The following is a 21424-nucleotide window of genomic DNA, read 5'->3' as shown; positions in this document are numbered from 1 at the left end:
ATACACCATTATTTTTATGTAAGATCAAAAGGTGGAAGGAGGATAAATGTGTGGAGAAAGCAGGGCCGGTTTTGAACACATGATGTGGTCAAGGCTCTAGGTACATTCTGGAACTCTGTTCATGAGAAGATTATGGAGAAGGTAGAAATAAAATTTTAATTAGATCCAGTATTGGTCATTTTAGGAGATCCCTCATCTGTACCTTGTAGGAAGAGTAGCAGAAGAATAGTCCAGAGACTTTTATTCTACGCAAGATTGGTGTTGGTGAGAAAATGGTTGGCACCTGAGATTCCAAATATAAAAAGTGGGAGAATTTTGAAAAATGTCAGTAATTTTCGTTCTTTCGTACCTTGGCAGGGGGGTGGGGGGGAAAGGGGAAGATTGGGTAAGTGAGGTAGGGTGTTGGGAGGTGGTGGGTGAGATGGGGAAGGGGGGGGGGGTATGGTTTTTTTTTATACTGTATATTAACTATGTCTGTATTGAAATTTTTTTGTGGGCTAAATTTCTTCTTATGATTATGTAAAGCTCTTATATGTTTATATGAAAATGTTATGTACTTTTGTGTATGTTTTGGTATATTTTTCGGAAGTAAAAAAAAAAAAAAAAAGAAAGGGTGTAGCCCATAGCATCTGTTGAAGGTAATAGTCCCACCCCATAAAAATCAGCATTGTTGGTGACAGTAGTATAATTTTGTAGAGACTTTGATGGAGAGAAACAAAATCACCATGAGGCACAGTTTGTACTGTAGGTAATAGTTGCGGAGCTCTCCAGGCTAACAAGCAAAGTGCTGTAAAATATTAGTATTTACAGCCTGGTGGCAGAAGTGTTATTCAGCTGCCAAATCATATTGTCATAAATGAGTCTTTTTTTATAGGAAGGGATGGCTGCGTGGATGTATTATATTTCACAAGTTCTATTTGAAATCCACTTTGTGAAGGGTAAATGAAATTCCAGGTTATAAAAAAATAAGAGCGAAAGACATTAACAAGAGCTATAAATCCAGTGCAAACCATAAATCATCTTATCAATGGACACATAAGGATTTCAAAGATGTCAAGTTCACCTTAATATGTTTTTACTTATGTCTTTCTTTTATCCTACAAGTACAGCTGATGGGAAGCTACTAATACAATTCATCCCACTATGGAAAGCCACAGTAAATGTCTTACTATGATAATATATGATCTGACTTCAATATGAACTACAACCTAAAGTGTAGATACCACAGGCCACTTGGCCGTGACTTAGGGTCCTATTTCACGGGCCGATGAGGGCCCGATCAACGATGTAAACGAGCGCCGATCAGCTAGATCGCCGCTCATTTACTGGGCCTATTCCACGGCCTGATGATCGTTGAGCGAGGGCTGCAGGGACATCGTTACCGATGTCCTTGCAGCCCTTGCAGCATACATTACCTGTCAGGTCTTCTGCTCTGCTCCGTCCTACTCCCCGGGTCCTGCGCGCTTTAGGTTCAGAATGGCCTGTCAGCTGACAGGCCACTCAGCCAATCACAGGCCGTGGGGGTCCCGGCCTGTGATTGGCTGAGCGCTCCGTCAGCTGACAGGCCATTCTGAAGCCAGAGCGCGTGGGACCCGGGGAGGAAGACAGAGCGGAGCAGAAGACCTGACAGGTAATGTATCTAAGGGTGATCTTAAAACGATCGCAAAACGATTTTTCCGTACGATATATCGCACCATCTAAATGCTGATCGTTCTGGAAAAAAAAATCGTTACTCCGACATCGTTAATCCTACGATCGGGCCAATTATCGTTTCGTGTAAACGTAGCATTATATGGCCGCACAAAAGATTCAATCAGCAGTTGCTCGTTCATTTGATTGCAGGCTCTTCTACACAGGCCATTTATCAGGTACATGAGCATTCCTAGTGACGCTCGTTACTGATAGCTCACCCATGAAAAAGGACGCTTGACCACTGGGAGAAGGTGCCCTACCAGATTGTCTTCATCAATGATTTTAATTAGGCCCCCTCTTTACAGGACCTACAAGGTTAGCAAATAAGGTTGTGGGGAATTAACCCATTAGCTATGGAAAGGTGATGGGAGAAAACAAGGGTCTGTTTTAAGTGTAATGTGTGTTAAAGCCCCAGGCAGGATTTCTCCTATTCATCACTTGTCTGAACACTGCACATGTGTTGGATAATTAAGGCACATGTGCAGTGTTCAGACAAGTGATAAATAGGGGAAATCCTGCCTGGGGCATTCCTAATGATGAGGAGGGTGGGGAGGGGAGACAGAGAGGCAATGCAAGCCTAGGGCACAGACACTCCAATTTGACACAGTGTTGCAAGTTTAAAAGTTTTTTTTTTTTTTTAAGGACCATAACTGCATCACCTGTTGACAGGACCCCAGGTCAGATCTTGGATTAAAAGTAGCTATCTCACAGTAAAAACGGTTTTGGGGGGGCAGATTGTGGGTACAGAGTCGCTTTAAACATCACCAGAGGGCTTTGTTGCATTATGAAGCTTCTTCACCCCTATAGAAAAAAAGGGAAATTTTGGCAGCACATCTATGACTCTGTTCATACTGCAGGTTAAACGCTGTTTGTGGCTTAAGTACAGACAAAAAACAAAAGGTGTAACAGCAACTCACAGGTGCAAGGGCTCACCATACTGTATATACTCCTCCCAGCGTACACACGGTCAATTTTTTATTTATTTTTTTAATTTAGAAAAGAGAGGATCTTAGCAAACTATTTGATCAAACAGAGTGTACCATGTCGCCATGTTAAGGCGTCCTCGACACATGGTCCCTACTCTAGCATTTTCACACTAGCAATGGCCTCTCCTGGGCTGAATAAGCCTACAACTGGGCAGATAGGAGCCAAATGATCTCTTTTATAGCAGCCTTGGGACATGGGTGGAGTGCAGGCCAACAGGAGGTAGCTACACCACTTACATTCAACAGAAAAAAAAGGAATTTTGGCAGCACATCTATGACTCTGTTCACACTTCACCCATATGTAGTCCCCTTACGGTCTTATAGTTGCTATCTATTTGGGTCAAGGTATCCAACCATGTATACAAAACTCTCATTCTAGTGAGCTAGAACATATCACTAGGCTCTCTTAATTGAGTTTGTGTCATCCTTGTGCAAGGACCATGCTAATCATGTCTGTATCATTCCAATTAAGGTATTTGTGAAAATATATGGAATGTTTCACGAACCTGTGTGTCTCTTAATTGAGTGTGCGCATGCACGCTTGTGTGTGCGTGTGCGTGTGTTGGGGTGGGGGGGCAACTGAAAACCTTATAATCTGTAAAAGAGCAATATGCAGACGACAGCAAAGCAATCTTGTTCAGCCTCTAGCACAGTGTAATGCAATATCTCAGAGATATATAATAATTTACTATCATCATTTATATTATTATAATAATTTTACAGATGTGAGACATGCTGGAGACTTACAGATTTAAAGTGGATTCCACCCTATGGATTGCTAAAAAGGTCAGTAACATTCTACATGTGAACAGACTCTGGCTTCATTCTCACGATTTATATAGTACCAGAAAGAAAAAGTATATGAAGAGGCAAGGGAAAGTCAGAGTGAGTATTTTAAAAAATATTTTTCCTATTTATGTATTTTAGTAGGTCAGCACATTTTAAGAGAGGATTCCTAAATGTTTAAACAAAAGCAGAATTCATCTGCTGGTATGGCTCTGCATAGAGCGGTATGTCCCAGATGAAAGTGTTTAGTAACGTTAAAGAAATGTACATTTTACAATAAAGCATTATCATACATAAATTTTACTGCTGCATCAGACTGATGAAACAACTGACAGTTTTATCTTCGTGGGGTATCTGGAAATGACCCCTTTGAAAAATAATATCAGGTATACGGTTTCAGTTCACGTAAAGCTTTGAAGGAACATTTGCAGAAATTCAGGGTAACAGGAATCATCTGTCTGATTGCTGCAGCTCAAGGTCACATAGTCATGGCCCTATAATGTGCTTATGTTCAGATTGCCCACATCTCAAAGCCTGATTATAATAATGATAGTAAAAAGGGCTTATTGAACTGGCTAGCTCTTCTGTTGGATATGCACAGTTGCTTTTGACATGACTACTACCATTCCATAAGCAGCGATTAGTCACACAACTATACTCTATAGGTAAAATCCAGAATGGAGTTAAAAGTGAAACTATTGAGAGAAAGCAAAGAAAAAGTGGTCTATAGTTAAAAGCCAAAATGCAATATGGAATAAGTATTAACACGTCTTTTGACTTAAAAAATACCCCCCCCCCCCCCCCAAAAAAAAAAAACAGAAAGACAATAAAAGAAACCATAGTTAAAACAAAAAAGTGTAACACCACAATACAACAACACAATGTAATAAAATCGAGTCACCATTGCAAAAAATGTGGTAAATATGTAGAAAGTACAAAGCAAAAATAGGACTCTGTACTTAAAGGGGAACTCCGGGTAGAGGTAAAAAAATGAACCTTCTGCAGAAGCAAATAGCATTGCTTACCTATCTATCCCAGTTTTGAAACTACCAAAAATCCATTTGTTTTGGGGGGTTTTGTTCTGTATTGTGTAGCTGTACTTCGTGGTTCCAGAGTGCAATGCTTTCCCTCAGCTGTTCATCACAGTCCATCACCCTGCCCATTCCCCGCCCAAATCTGTTGCAGAACATCTAGGCTGTGTTCACACATTGCAGTTTCATTGCGTTACTAAATTGTTTTCAGTACTTCATTTAATTGTGGTCCCACCCAAACAACAAACTGTATTCTCTACTTGTAACGCTGATATTGGAATAAAGTAAAGAACTTTTGGAATTTAATTTTTTTTTCCTTCTCATGTCCATGCACATACTGTATTATGATCAAGCATCTTTTATCTTTGAAGTTGAGCCCCACAATAAGGACTTATTATCTCACATGGGATATACTGTTTATGCCTCATTTTTTTCTCCAGATGGGATTGGCAGTGTAGGCTCTGATCCTCTCTGTCGTTTAGCATCATTTAATTGCCCTAATTTTACTGCACACTTTTGCACAATCAGTGAAGCTGCAGCAGCTGCTTCTGGCCGGTCAGAGATGGTGAATTAGTCAGGGGATTGGGGGATCCAGCCAAGCCTCCTGTGACATCACGCCCTGCCACCTGTCTACATGATCAGCCTGTGCTCAGCAAACACACACAATGTGAGACAGAGGCATGGAAGATTTGTCTCCTAAGGTGGGAGAGCAGAGGGAGCAGGGGACAATGTGGATTGGCACAGGGGCCATTTTTGTTCACTTTCTGGATTTCAATCGGTAATACATTATCTATACATCTATATAACTTTAATGTACTTTTAATAGAAAACAAGTTTTTCTTACTGTATGTGGAGTTTCCTTTTAAGGCCATTTTAGACTCTGTCCTTAAGGGATTAATAAAGGGGTCAGAAAACCCCTTTGAAATGTCCCTGTCGTTTAAATAACAAAAATTGTTGGTAAATTACAGATTGGAACGAGTTACCTAGAAACATTGTAACACAGTGCAGTACAATGTGGAGGCAAATGGCTTTTGGCACCATATTACAGAGCTGCAGGTTCTTTGTTTTCCTCCATTAACACTGCTCAGCGGTGTACTTATGACGCCTTAGAAAGATTAATGCCTTGAGTAGTGTCATTACTTATTGGTTCATCCAAAAATGAGTGACTCTGGGTTAAGCATATATATGTTCAGGGATAATTAGATTTTAATTGTATCCAGGGTTGAAGAGAATGTCAAGTTAACTTTCATTGACAAATGTTACATTTAAACATTTTACATGACCAAAGAGAGCCATTTAGGCTCACAGTAAATCAGTATTGTGTGTCCTGTATGGCAGCTATATACAAATGTTTTACAATAATTCTAAATTGACCATGAGGAGAGCCAACACTTGTGTCAACATTCGGCTTATTCTATTCACACACAACCGCACAGAAAAATGGCGGCAGCCAAAGTATAAGCTGGACTGGTTATAGTAATGAAAAATAATACAGTATGTCACGGTTGCAAAATCCTATATATGACATACTTTATGTTTCAGTGTTCTAGAAATAACCCTTTGCGTATAAGAGCAAAATTACACAAAAGATCTTTTTAGTTCATTACTTTCTATGTAGCAGCCTACATGGAAACGGCTTGACTACCTGGTAAACCTGCCAAAAAGACAAAGTCAGCAGTTCTAGTAAACAGGAAAAATCATAAGGCAGAAACAACATGTACATTACTATGATAGATCTCTGCAAATGCTTCTTATGCAGCAGCAAAGCTTCAAAACATGTCATACTGCAGTGGGAAGAAGAACTGTGTTGGGGACCAGGAGAGAGAAAAGAAGCCATGTCAGGGACTGAGAGGGAGCCATGCTAGAGGACAAGAGAGGGAGCCATGCTGGGATGAGAAATCAAATGGGTAGCCATGCGAGAACCTGAAGCCATGCATTGGACCAGGAATCAGATGAGGAGCCATGCTAGGTACAAGGAATGAGCCATACTAGGTAGACAAAGAATGAGATCTGGAGCCAAGTTGGGGACAATGAATGAGAGGGCAAACTGTGCTAGGGAACAGTAACATAGGATATGGCATACCAAAGTAGGGTAAATGGGTAATTTTCAATTGTGAAGCTTTATTGATTCAACTTATATAATTCTGTGCTCCTTTGCAGTTTGTATTTTTCATGTTTTGGTAAAGTATTCAATGTCTATGTCAGAGAAAAGGACAGAAGTGGCTGGAGAAGATATAGTCCACCAGAAACCTGGACGGGCATTGCTCAGGTCACCCTAGTTGATTGTTCGGTAAGCAATAGCCTCCTTCAGTGGACCAGCAAATGAAACAATCTTTTCTGTATTAAACAATGTAGGCAATTGGTTTTCACCTTGTGATGCAACCTCACATGCTTAGCTAAATTCTTCTGGAGAGTTCAAATGTATTTTCACTGCATCACCCCCACAGAGTGGTGATACTTTTTGCTGGAGGATGTATTAGCTATATAGCAGGAAAAGAAGCCATTATTTTTTGTAAACATTCTACAAAACTTCTACAAACCTGTTTTCTCTTTAAAGGGGCTATCAGCAGATTAGACAAATCTTATCTGCTTAAATGTCCCTATTGCCGCAGACGCAGAGGAGGAAGGTATGTCTCTTACCTTCCTCCTCTACGCTGTTCCAGTGCATTTACTTGTGTGCTCCATGGTCCAATAAGACCATTAGGGCACTGGGCCATTTGTTAGGCGCACTGCCCACCCCCATAGCCCACTCCATTCATTATCATTAGAAAGGGGTGGGCCGGCCGGGGGCAGATCTGCGCTATGGAGGCAGTCAGTGCTCCTAATATGTGCCCTAGTGCTCCTAACAGTCTTACCAGACCATGGGGCACACGACTAAATGCACTAGAATGGCGCAGAGGAGGAAGGTAAAAAACATACCTTTTTTCTAGCATCTCCTGTGCAATGGGCAGATTAGATTCATCTAACTTGCTGATAGTTCCCCTTCAATGACACAGGAAATAAAAGCATGTATTAAAACATGGTATAAAAAAGCTGAAAATACATCTGTATTTTAGACAGTTTATATTTCATAACCTCAGGAACTTCCCTTCTATCATCTCTTCTGAATCATTTCAAGTATACTTTTACTGATCTTTGACTGGGAGGATGTATCTCTTACATGCTTGAGTTATGTTCCTGAAAGTGGTTGATAAATATGGGCAATCACCCATAAATAAGTTTCTAGTACCTGTTAAGATTTTCACACGGAACATAATCTTTATTCCCTGTAAGACGCTCACCGAGAACAATAACAGTGTGACCGGTATTATGTCCCTTCCAACCACAGCTGTAAAACAGAGACATCCAATCTAGTTTTGATTTAGATACCGTAAGGTTTGCGGTCTGGAGAGGAAAACTACTTCAAAGGTTATGGATTTTATGAACAATAAATCTTTGTACATACTGATGTGCCCTGAGGAATGTATACATAGTCAAATACGTGGAGAAGCTCACCTCTAAAATACAGATCAACCAACCTTTTCCATTTGGTTCAATAAATTTTTATGACTATTAATAGTAATACAGTGATCCCTCAAGTTACAATATTAATTGGATCCAGGAGGACCATTGTATGTTGAAAATATTGTATCGTGAGACCAAAGCTGAATGGAAAACTGGTAATTGGTTCTAAACCCCCCAAAATGTCATGAGAAAAAATGAAGAAAAATAAGCAGAAAACAAATATGGATAAAGCAAGTTCTAACACACAACAGAGCTACTAAAGACTGTAAAATACTTTCTATGAAGAGGATCGGGGCGTTTTCAGGGTCCTATACAGATCACACAGGGTCCCACAGTAGTATCACACTGTACTGTAGAGAGGCGCTACCAGACAGCCAATCATTGCATACATTTCAGTAATACTAAGGGTTTTACCAATAAAATGGCCACTTTTGTAAGTTGATTTATCTAGTTATTTACATTCTCTGCAGATCCTGACTGTCTGTAGCACTGTATGTTGAGTCTGGTCTTAAGTTCAAAAAGAACCATTGCATGTTGTAAATATTGCAAGTTGAGGGACCACTGGTGTGAGCACTCTCTATACGTGAGCAGCTCCCGGCTGTTTATGGTGGTCCAGTGGGGACAATAACTTCTCACATTGTGATAGTGAGAAGCCGATAACTTACACTTACCAGGCTGGGTCTCAGCAAAGTTATGACACTGATCCTGACTTTGCACTCGATTACTAGGGGTTTCAGCAGCCCCTAATAATCAAGCATAGATAACATTCATCAATGCAGTACATATGTACTGCATTACTCACGTTAATGGTATTGCTCATTATTCAAAAAGTTTTTGAATGAATAAAAAAATCCCTTCCGTTATTATGTTTAAATCATCATCACCCCTTTTCACATTTTACAAATAAAGATGAATAAAATAAATAAAAAATTAACATATTTACTATCGCCACATGTGGAATGATCACATTCCTGATCTCACACGGTAAATGGCGTAAGCACAATACACCGCCAAAATGCAAAATTGTAGATTTCTTGTTACATCACATCCAGAAAATTTTAAATTGATCATAAATTTGTATATATGCAAGCAAGATACCAATAGAAAGTGCAGATCATGGTGTAAAAAAAAGTCTCAAAAACAGCACCATAAACCAAAAATGTACTACATCAATTTTTTTTTCTAGCCTGTGTAGTGAACTGCAAATTGACCCAACCTGTGGCCACTTTTTTTTCAGGACATGTGGAGGTCCAAGATGTAATTTTACAAGATGGACATGCGAGTCCTTTGCATGTGATATGAAAGGCAGTAATCCAGGATACTGTTTTATTTGAAAGCAGGTCCCCCTGCATCTTCAAAGGAGATACATATACTGTAGGTTATCTGCCCTTTACATGTCCCTTGACAGAATGGTTGTGATTACTGCTGAATTCTTTCTCTAAACAGGGACTCGGCAAGTTAAGAAATCCAATTTAATCTCTTAGCCTGTCAGAACCGCTATTTCCATAAGGGGGTTAATTAATGTAATAGTAATAATCAATCAATATATTGTATATATATTAATAGCTGGAAGTCTATTTCACTAAAACAATCAATATGTCTCCCTTCTTACAAAAAGGTGTGGGAGATGTGTACGGTATTTGCAATAATTGGTACTATTTTCGATGTTGAAAATTTTATTTATTTTGAATGTTTGACTATAAAACACTGATAGATTTTGGTGGTATTTCTTGGATCATACTTTTTGGTCCTAGTAAAAAGATTAGGTACAGCCCACTCAACTATTTGGCAGCAAGGGGTAGACATACAGTGCATTCGATTAGTTGTGCCTTTAAGCACAGTCATGAATCATAGCTACAACTTCTTCCTGACTAAAAGGAACTTCTTAGAAATTTACAACAGAAGGTTACAGGGGTGCACTGACCAAATATGTTTCAGATGTGCACAAAAATTACAGGCGAGCAAAGAAAAAGGCAAGCTCCTGCACAGATCATTATTATTACAGGAGATGCTTTAATAAAAAAAAATTGCAGGTTAAAATGAGCAGGAAAGAGACACAAGGATGTCATACATTATACTAAGATTATGCGTATACAGCAGTGGTAAATAAATTCTCATTAAAACACGGTATCTGCATTACCCGATTCTTGTTCCACACTTCAAGGCTTTAGCTAATGAATTCACAAAAAAAATATTTCAAAGATAAGGGTAAAATATTGCAGTCACTTTAGTAGAATCCTCATTAGAGAGAATATATATTATACTAGTTACAGAATATTACAGCTAAGGAAAAATTAAATCAAGTACTTAACGCATGGATATATTTTTTCCTGTCATGAAATCTAAAGAATGAATCCTCATTTGCCATTATAAAAAAAAGTTTATGTGGACCATGTCCACTGTGCGATGTAAGCTAATAATGTAATTAAGTGAGCACCACATGTAGGTTATACTGGCACACAGCTACCTACGCTCCTACATGAGGGCATGCAGAAGGTATTACCATATGATGATCTACGTCAGTGGTTGTTTTACAAGTCTCTGTAAGAGACACAAACATTACAATAGTTCTTGGTAGTCTTAATTCACTCAGTAGGGGATGAAAGATTGGTTCTCATTATAAAATCTGGAAACCCACAGCTATAGCTGAATAATACGATTTATTCGCTAAGCCCCTTCGGCTTGGTAGGTAACAATGGTGAGACATGCCTACTCTGCAGCAATATAAGTGTACAAGTGTCAGGAACCGGACAGCAGGACAAGACAAGACAGTGAGCCCTAAGCTCAGCCCCGCCCACTGTCCTCTACCTACTTGCCACAATCTGCCCTAAGATGGCGGCGAGCAACTTGGCGGCGGTCCCTGCACTGGCTAGGTGGAACACAAATACAAGACAGACAGACAGACACAAAGAAGAATAGTAAACAGTCCGGGTCACAACAATCGGGCAGCAAAAGTACAAAATCACAATCCTATAAACGTAGTCAAAGTCCAGGCAATATAGTCAAGGGCAGGCGGCAAGCAAGGGAGGTCAAGGAATAAGGCAAAGATCAGGGATAGCAAATACACAGAAGATACAAGCGGGCAGAGACAAGTCAATAACCAGCAATAAGTGCACAGACTGAGGTTTGTTATATAGGAGGCCAGGGTTCTGGTCCAAAACGTAATTGGACCATCCCCCTGATCTCCAAGCACAAACACCTGAGAACAAGACAGATCCACTGGCAGGATGACCTGTCAGTAACAGCAGAACCAGAACACAGATTAACCATGACATGGCCAGACAGAACTCAGCAGGTGAAGTCGGGTGTGTCTCCCAACCCAGGTGAGCAATAAACCAGGGTTCACACACAGCAAAACAAAACACAGAAACAGGATACAAGAAAATCAGTGCCTTCTCGGCCGAACAGCACGAGCAGAGGGGCTCATAATTCTCCGCAGAGATACCATCCTGACAACAAGTGTCCACTAAAAATGCCCAGAATTCTCCATGCTAAGAAACACATTTATCGAGCGTGCCTGATAAAGACTCAGTAGGGTTGAAATGTCACCTACTTGTACATGTAATAAAGCTTTGGAGATTCTTTGCACCATACTGGATGCTGTTGGACTTGAAATTGGACAATGACTTGAAACTGGGAATGACAGTAATGCCTATGCCTATATTCTTACTGATGACGTTGCTTTGGCAAGGAAACATGTAGAAAGGGGGGATTTTTGTTTTTTTAACCAGCATATACCCTTTGTAAAAAATGTTTTGCTGGAACATAAAGCTAGGAGGAACAAACAGCTTATATGGTAGGGGAACCTGTTAGAACAGATATGTAGCACTGCTGGGAACTTAAGTCAACATAATTGTGCTGATTGGTTCCCTTTGAAAGGGTTGTCCGACGAGGACACCTTTTTGTGGAAGAGGGAGGGGGTGAGCCATGTCTCAGAAACCGAAGGCAGCCGCACATCAAAGATCAAAGCAGTGGTATAATAATAATAATAATAATAATAATAATAATAATAATGCTTTTATTTGTATAGCGTACACAGATTCCGCAGCACTTTACATCATTTCGACAATTGGCGTCAGCAAGGGAGAAAGGGAGGTTAAGTGTATGGGGTTTTTTACCCCCTACCTGAGCACTGTGCAAAAAGGGGTCCTGGCCAGACAACCCCTTTAACTGTGTTTTTGATTGCAATGAATGGACATCATAAAGTGAGGAGTTTGATGGGTTATGTTGAAGGATGTTTATGAAGTGTAAAGTTAATGCGTAAGTGGGTGACTAGATGACCAGATGATTCATACTGTAGCTGTAAAATGGTGAACCATGATTGCACACTTTCCGATAGCTGTTAAAATACAACAAGGCGCTCATTAGCATTAAGTGACTACTGTGCAGGGAAAGAAAACAGGAACATTTATGACGACAGGTAAGGTTGGACTGTTGGAATGTTACCTGAGGCTCAGCAGACAGTGATATCTATGTGTCAGAATACATGGACACAACATGAAAATTGCCAACATGTCTGTTTTTTAGTTAACAGTATACTGTATATGTCAGGCATATTCCCGAAAGTGAGTTAATGAAGATGACTCAGAGATAAATTTGCCGTCTACAAATACTGTACAAAGTGCAGTGAAGCCACAAAGAACCCTTACTAATGCTATGTAACGTCTACAATATATATAAGACACGTACAGTAATGAGTCTGTGCATAGGAATGTCTCCTGTGACTCAGCTAATGTTCAGGTATCTCCTTGTAGAATTAATGATAACACAGTCTCTGTAATGGAACAATTTACAGAGCAAGCTGAGAGATTATTACGAGAGGAGACCTTTTCTAGTGTTAAACAGTTGCAATCTCATCTTAAAAAAGTAACACTTTATTAAAGCACAGTTCACAGAACAAAATGAAAACTTTACATAGAATTCGGGACTGTACATTCATCGAACATATCATTGTCTACAGCCCAATTCTTGCATATCACAACCCAGAGAGAAACTTAATGGACTGATTTATATTTTTTTTTAATAAGACACGGCCTATAAATGACATAGCGAAATTTCTTGAATAAATGGGAAGACCACTACCCACACAGCTTAATAACAAGCCTATATTGAGTTGCAGTTTCCTTTTGTAATATATTCCTATAGGATTACCAAAGGTTAACACTGATGCTATTTAAAAACAGAGGTACTGTATGTGCTACCACCATGGAAACAGCAAAAAAAAAAAAAAAAAAAAAAAGATTAATGCGCTGGTTCCTAGTCGTAAAGCCCATGCTTTATCAAATGACCCTTCAACAAGTTTAAGAGGATGCTCATTTTTAGCCAATGTCATACATATTTGGTGGTCCTGCCCAAAACTAACTGTGGTCTGGAGTTTAGTTTTAGTTTTACTACAGTGTTTTCACCCCTGATGAAGAAAAAAAACACACAGCTGTGTGATGTGTTCAGCTGATACAATACACCATTAGGCTATGTTCACACAACATATTTTTTTAATTATTCACAGAATAACACACATTAGAAAGTTATACAACTTTGTAATGTATGTTATGTCTGTGAATCGTCCCCTTTCCCGTGTCCCACCACCCTTGCCCGTGTACCCGGAAGTGTGTGGTGCATTATACATTACCTGATCCGTGTCAAACTCGTCCGCCATCTTGTGCCAAACGTCATCTTCGGACGGCCGGCCGAATCCCTGCCGCTGTCCCCCCTCCGCCGCTTCATAACTGTGCTCAGCCGTGAAAAAATGTTGACATGTCATAGAGACAGGACATAAGTTTTGATCGGTCCGGGTCTGAGTGTTCAGACCCATACCGACCAGGAGAACGAGCTAGGAGAAGACACACTGCCGCACACACACTCTCCGCTCTGAGTTAGAAAAAAAAGAGTCAGATTAATGGAGCTTGACTCTTTTTCTAATGCTCCCTGCTTGTTCTTCCAATCGGTATGGGTATGAGCACTCAGACACGGACCGATAAAAACTTTTGACATGTCTCTATGACATGTAAAAAGTTTTTTTGTAATGGTAATGACACTTTAAAGCCAAAATTATCCCAGACCTGAATGAGGTTAAAGCGACTCTGTACCCACAATCTGTCCCTCCCAAACCACTTGTACCTTCAGAAAGCTGCTTTTAATCCAAGATCTGTTCTGGGGTCCGTTCGGCAGGTGATGCAGTTATTGTCCTAAAAAACTTAAAAACTTGCAGCCCTGTGTCAAATGGCCGTGGCTTACAGTATCTGTGCTTTGCACCACCTCTCCATCCTTCATCCCTTCCCTCTTCATTAGGAATGCCCCTAGAACATTTTCTCCTGTCTGAACATTGCACAGGTGCCTTAACGATCCAGCCCATATGCCGTGCTGACACAGGTGATGAATAGTAGAAAATCTGGCTGAAGCATTCCTAATGATGAGGAAGGCTGGGAGGAGGGACAGAGAGGATATGCCAGCCTAATGCATACACAATCTAGGCCACGGCGGTTTGGCACAGGGCTGCAAGTTTAAAAGTTGTTTTTTAGGACAATAACTGCATCACCTGCTAAACGGACCCCAGGACAGATCTTGGATTAAAAGCAGCTATCTAAAGGTACAAGCATATTGAGGGGATCACATTGTGGGTAGAGAGTCGCTTTAATTAACCCCTTAAGGACCCAAGCTGTACCAGTAAGACATGGGATCCTGTCACTTAAGAATCCATGATGTACCAGCACTCCAGTGGGTCCGGCGGCCTTTTGAAGTGAGCTCAGGAGGTGAGCTCACTTCATAGCACGTGGGATCCGGCTGCTATATGCAGCGGGGTCCTCAATGTTAATGATGGGTCGCCGCGATCGCGCATTAACCTCTGTAGTTCCACGATCGCGTCACTTAACACAGCGACAGGAGCTGTGCTACTGTCACTGTCCGCAGTGGGTTCCAATCATTGTATCTGAGTGCTGGGGGTAGCCTAACTTCCATCCAGCAGATAGCAGTCAGATGGGCGATTACTGTATAGAGTCTGTCACAGGCAGGCTCTATGCAATGATCACAGATGACCGTGATCAATGCTATGCTATAACATAGCAATGGGAAAGTGTTAAAGTCCCTTAAGGGGACATAAAAAGTGTAAAATATATATATTTTTTTAAGTTTTTAAATAACATGACATAACCTCCCTTTCCCATGTTATAAATAAAACACATAATAAATACAACCACAATTCCAAAAAGGTTGGGACACTAAACAAATTGTGAATAAAAACTGGAGGTGCCAACATCTAATATTTTTTTGAGAGTAGAACACAAATCACAGATCAAAAGTTTAAACTGAGAGAATGTATCATTTTAAGTGAAAAATATGTTGTTTAAAAATTTTGCAGTGTTTACAAATCCCCAAAAAGTTGGGACCATGCCATGTTTACCACTGTGTGGCATCCCCCCTTCTTCTTACAACAGCCAACAGACGTCTGGGGACAGAGGAGATCAGTTTCACATTTAGAAAAAGGAATGCTCTCCCATTCATGTCTAATACAGTCCTCTAACTGTTGAAACGTCTTGGGCCTTCTTTGTCGCACCTTCCTCTTTATGATGCGCCAAATGTTCTCTATAGGTGAAAGATCTGGACTGCAGGCTGGCCATTTCAGTACCCGGATCCTTCTCCTACGTAGCCATGATGTTGTGATTGCTGCAGAATGTGGTCTAGCATTATCTTGTTGAAAAATGCAGGGTCTTCCCTGAAAGAGATGACGTCTAGATGGGAGCATATGTTGTTCTAGAACCTGAACATAGCTCTCTGCATTATTGGTGCCTTTCCAGACATGCAATCTGCCCATGCCACAAGCACTCATGCAACCCCATAGCATCAGTGATGCAGGTTTCTGAAAGGAGCCTTGATAACAACTTGGGTTTTCCTTGTCCTCTCTGGTCCGGATGACATGGCGCCCCACTGTTCCATAAAGAACTTTAAATCGTGACTCATCTGACCACAGAACAGTTTTCCATTTTGACCACTGGCCTAGTGCAAATGGCTGAGCTTGTGGAGCTTGCTTAGAAATGGCTTTCTCTTTGCACTGTAGAGTTTCAGCTGGCAACAGCCGATGGCACGGTGGATTGTGTTCACTGACAATGCTTTCTGGAAGTATTCCTGAGCCCATTCTGTTATTTCCTTGACAGTGGCCTTCCTGTCTGAGGTGCAGTGACGTTTAAGGGCCCAGAGATCATGAGCCTCCAGTAGAGGTTTTACAGCCTTGACCCTTACGCACCGCGATTGTTCCAGAATCTCTGAATCTTTCGATTTTGATGTTATGTATGGTTGATGATGATAACTTGAAATTCTTTGCTATTTTACGCTGGGTAACACCATTCTGGTATTGGCGCACTATCTTTCTGCACAACAATGGTGGAATTGGTGATCCTCTTACCATCTTTACTTCAGAAAGACACTGACAATCTGAGTAGCTCTTTTTATACCCAAACATGTTGTCAATTCACATAATTAGTGTTGATTGGTCTTCCAGCTGTTTGTTATATGCTCAATGTAATTTTTCCATCCACTTCTTGCTACTTGTCCCAACTTCTTTGGGATATGTAGACACTGTGAAATTTTAAAACAACATATTTTTCACTTAAAATGATACATTCTCTCAGTTTAAACTTTTGATCTGTGATTTGTGTTCTATGCTGAATAAAATATTAGATGTTGGCACCTCCACATCAGTGCATTGAGTTTTTATTCACAATTTGTTTAGTGTCCCAACTTTTTTGGAATTGAGGTTGTAAACATATTATATACCATAGCCTGCGCGTAATTGTCCGATCTATTCAAATAAAACAATAATTGATCAATACGTCTCATCTACACAATTATGGTATTAATAAAAAAAATGGCGCAAAAAATGACACCCTGTATGTGAACAAATAAAAGTGCTATAAGATTCACAATAAGACCATTGTAAAACCCATTTGCAAAAAAAAAAAAAGTTTTACTATTAATAAAAATAGTAAAGCTATATAAACTGCATATCTCTGTATTTAGGCTGCCCTATAGAATAAGGATATCATGTCAGTTTTACCATAAAGTGCATAACAAAAACATAAAATGCTCCCCAACCCCCCCCCCCCCCCCCCCCCCCCCCCCAATTCACCACCACCACCACCAAAAAAACTGCAGAACAGAATTGTATTTTTTTCCAAATTTCACCCCATAAATTATATTTTGGGGGTTCCAGCATACATGGTATGGTAGATTGAAAAGCGCATTTACAAAGTACACCTGTTCCTGAAAAAAACAAGCCCTCACATGGCACTGTAGATGGAAAATAAAAGAGTTATAGCTCTTAGAAGGGGAGGAGGAAAAAACTAAACAAAAACGCCAAATTGAAAATTGTTGCCATCCTCAAGGTAATTTTGGGCTCGATCCTTAAGGGGTTAAGACTATCGGCCTAACTGGCATATTTGTTGTGGTTTAGGACTCTTCTTGAGTCCTTTCTGGTATTATAATTGCAGTAAAGTGGCAAAAATCCCACAAACAACCTGTGGACAGGTGTGGCACTGTTTTAAGGGAGAAAATAAAAGCAGTTTTATTTGTATAAACTTCTACAATCATTTTAATGGAATATATTCTGTAGAAACATGTTTGGTGGGAAAACCTTTGTTAAAATGTCAAAAACCTGCAACAATGCATTAAGTCATCATCAGATACAGTACAAAGCATTCTTCTCCAGAACAAGACCCAACAAGACAACACAGTGTAGTCCCAATGACCTGGATAAGACAATTGTTTATAGAAGGAATATGTACACAAGCACACCAGGAGACTGTTACACTGCTTGTAAAATCTGAGACCCAGGTGCACAATTATCCATTTTATAACCTTCCTAAAGGCATGTAAAATGGAGTCTGAAGGAGTACAAATGAACCCCTTTATACCACTAATCTTTCCTGTGGGTTTTAGGCCACACAAGTTGCAAAATGCAAAGTGTTCCGGGAAAAACAGCATTCACACTGTCCTGAGTAAACAAGGCCTTGCTGTCATTTCAGACCATTAGACCCCATTTATTATTTTAGCTGAAAAAAATGTGCAAAACTCTTTAAGTCTAATTTTGGCATAAGCTGTTTTCTTTCCTTCCATCCCACATGGACACATCTTATTGTGAAGAATGTATTGTAGTCTGAAATTAATTGACTTTATTGTAACTAAAAAACATTGAGAACCCCTGCCCTAGTATCAGTTGGCAATAAATTGTATCCTAGATGTCCAGATAATACGGCCTATGTAATTTCCTGTTGCAAAAAAGGGGTACTTCAAATCTATTAAAAAACAAACTAAACCCTGCACTATAAAACAGAAATAAAATACATGATATTCATCTCGGTCGTCCAGTGTCCGCATCTTGTCCACTCTGATGCATCTGTTTTCTTAACATGAAGCTACCTGCCTGTCTGAACCGTATCCAAACTCACTGTAGCCTCAGTGATTGATAAAGAGAAGAACAAGGGCAAACTGAAGCAGTGGATCTGGATCGGGTAAGGAGAGTATGCTCAGTAGTGATGGGAAATCTAGTTCATTGTGGAGATTGGTAAATATGATCTAGTTCATTTCAAAGAGTAGTTCTGAAGATTGTTTCATGTTACACTCAGAGCCTTCAGTGCTGGCTGCTTGGACGAGATATTATTGTGATAAAATGACATTTTATTAGTTATTTTTGTGATTGCAATCAATTATATAACAAGCTCATAGTGTTATACTGAACTCTGCAAAATAATAATTTTATATACTATTTAATCTGAGGACATTTTTTTTTTTGCCCCCAAAACACTGCGGCTATAAATCAGCCGGCAGTCAATACAGTAATAAAAGATGTTATACCCAAATTTATACCCCTCATACCGAAATTCATACCTGCCATACCCACATTTATACCCATTATACTCACTATATTCACATTCATACCTGTCATACCAACATGGTATTTTTATTTTTGCCATTTTTAGCTCAGTTTTTTTCCTGAATAATTCCCTGCTCTATCACATTTTTTCTAAGATTCTCTATAGGATGCAACATGACAGGGAAAAAAAAAAAACATTTTCGGTTTCAGTAAAGAGAAGCACAGTCTAGGCTCCATCATGGCTGCAGCTTACAGCTCTGTATTCTGAGGAACCTCATAGGTGATGGATCATCATTTGACCTTTGACCTAAATGCCAAGAGAACCAATCAGGAGAGTCTAGTTCAATCACATACGTATGGCTGAGCTCAGCAGTGACACCTATGGTAGTTACAGGTACTGACTCATGGTGAATGTATGAAGGAACAGTAAAGCTGCAAGAAGCATATTCAGCACAGACTGAGGATACCGGAGCCAGTGCTGGCAACAAGACTGGAGCTCTGGGCTATCACTACAGATGAGCTGGATGAACATACTTTCACACATACACACGCTTTTCGCACATGGGCTGTGTATAGTAAGTGCAGGCAATTCCATAAGTTTTTTTTTTTTTATTAAATTAGTATATTCTGGGATGTGCTGTGTTTTATTACTTTCATTTTCCAGCATGGGTTGCCTCCTTGCTGTTGGGCTGGACTCTCTGTCCCCCCTGGCTGTAGTTCATGATGAACTAATCTTTGCCAGGAAATTGGCATATATTTCACTTTGAAGATTAGCTCATCTTTAACTGATCATTCAAGAACTACACATCACTAATGTTCAGACAGTGATTGGCTGAGTGAGCTGTCACTCCTGAGACAGACAGATGACAGCTCTGACTGACTGTATAGTGACTGTATAGTTTAGTTATAAACTGTTAAATGAAATCATACATATCTATAATGTATATATTCATATTGTATAAAATACAGTGCTTTACAGTGTGAACTATAAAACAGTGCAGATAATTCTCATACAGCTCACAGTGGTAAAGTTCTACGTGGATCCTGAGCACAACCCTGTCCTAAATCAAGCTGATCCATTTTCTCTTGAGTAGGGATAAGCACACTTTAAGTTCAGTTTGGCAAGTTCTCTTTTCAATACTTACCTGTCCGCGCTACCCTTGATGTCTCTGTCCTCGCAGCCGCCTTTACTTCTGTATCTAGTACAGTCCCATCTCAGTCAGCAATTGGTTGAGTGAGCTGTCAGTCTCGTCTCGGGAGTGACATTTTTTGTGTACAGAGGGGGGTTGAAAAGCTTCCGAATCCGCAGCGGATTTCATGCTGCGAGTTTGGGACCTGGTCCATTTAACCCCCCGCTGCCGGCCGGCTGCCCGCAGACAGCACTGATTGGCTGATGTGGAGCGAGGGGAGCCGAGAGCTGGGGCGCCAAGCAGGTAATGTATGCTCGGGCTGCGGGCCGGCGGGGGTTAAGGGGGCTGGGTCCCATACACGCAGCGGATGCACTGAGTGTATGGGACCCATTCATCTTTACAGTACTGGATCCGCAGAGGATTTCGATGGAAACTCGTAGTGTGAAATCTGCTGCGGATCCGGTACGTATGAAGCTACCCTAATATTGATTGAATACATAAGTCATATGCTGCTTTCTATATCACTTCACAAGACAAAAAGTGTGGCTCGGGGATGGTATTATAGAATGATAATGCAGACATTAAAAACCATAGAAAGTTAACTTTAGGATACTCTGCATCCTCTGCAAGTGTCAGCTGTGAGACATCTGGAAAGAAGGAAGACTTTTTTCGTCCTACAGTTGTCTTGACAGCTGACAAGGGACACTTTAAGATTCATATGCTTACAAATAAAAGGTAAGTTAAGTAAGCAAAAGCAGTCAGCACAGCATAAACTTTATACACCCTGTGGGTGCAGAAAAGTGATTGTATCATATAAGAAGGGGTCAGGTTTCATCCAAGCCCGCTTACTGGAAGCAATCATTTCATGCTTCAGACAGTGAAACTCACACATGTATGCCAAACTGCATTCCAAGATAAACTGACTACCTAAATCACCATATCTACTACAAGCCTCACTAGAGCCATATGCCGCATGTAAAGATATACTTCAGTCTCATTCTAGTGCTATAACCCTATACTCTTTATCGGTTACAGGAAATAAAGTTAAAAGTTTATTACCTTTTAAACATTTTCCAATGAAAGAGTTTGTATCTCCAAGACTTTTCAATAATACAAAAAGATATATATTTTTTTAAATTTGTTTTTCTTCTCTAAATGCTATTTCCTGTCCATGATTATGGAGGCAGCCATCTTGCCTGAGCTACTAACAGCACAAACAAATGTATTTTACAGCAGCAACATGGACCTTAGGAACTGGTAGTCTGATATTTTGGCATGTTCTGTAACTTGTCTAGGGGAGGAGGTGGATCCTATGTTAGCAGTGCATTAGTTATATATTACTTACCTATATTACCAGTATATATTGTAATATTGTATTTTGCACAATTTTAACAGATAATGGCACGAAATGTAAAACCATTACTGGACCCTAGT

General features: G+C 40.1%; 1 protein-coding gene and 1 pseudogene across 1 annotated transcript in view; both read right to left on the bottom strand.

Moving 5' to 3' along the window:
- XRCC4 (X-ray repair cross complementing 4) overlaps nucleotides 1-21424 on the bottom strand; it is a 189163-nt gene that overhangs the window by 47286 nt on the left and 120453 nt on the right. The gene's annotated exons all lie outside the window — the stretch shown is intronic.
- On the bottom strand, nucleotides 3067-3180 carry LOC138787707 (U6 spliceosomal RNA; annotated as a pseudogene).

This window comes from Dendropsophus ebraccatus, chromosome 3 (genome assembly GCF_027789765.1).
Source record: "Dendropsophus ebraccatus isolate aDenEbr1 chromosome 3, aDenEbr1.pat, whole genome shotgun sequence".
NCBI lineage: Eukaryota > Metazoa > Chordata > Amphibia > Anura > Hylidae > Dendropsophus > Dendropsophus ebraccatus.
Note: the sequence above shows the minus strand (reverse complement) of the source record. Positions and strands in the feature narration are given on the sequence as shown.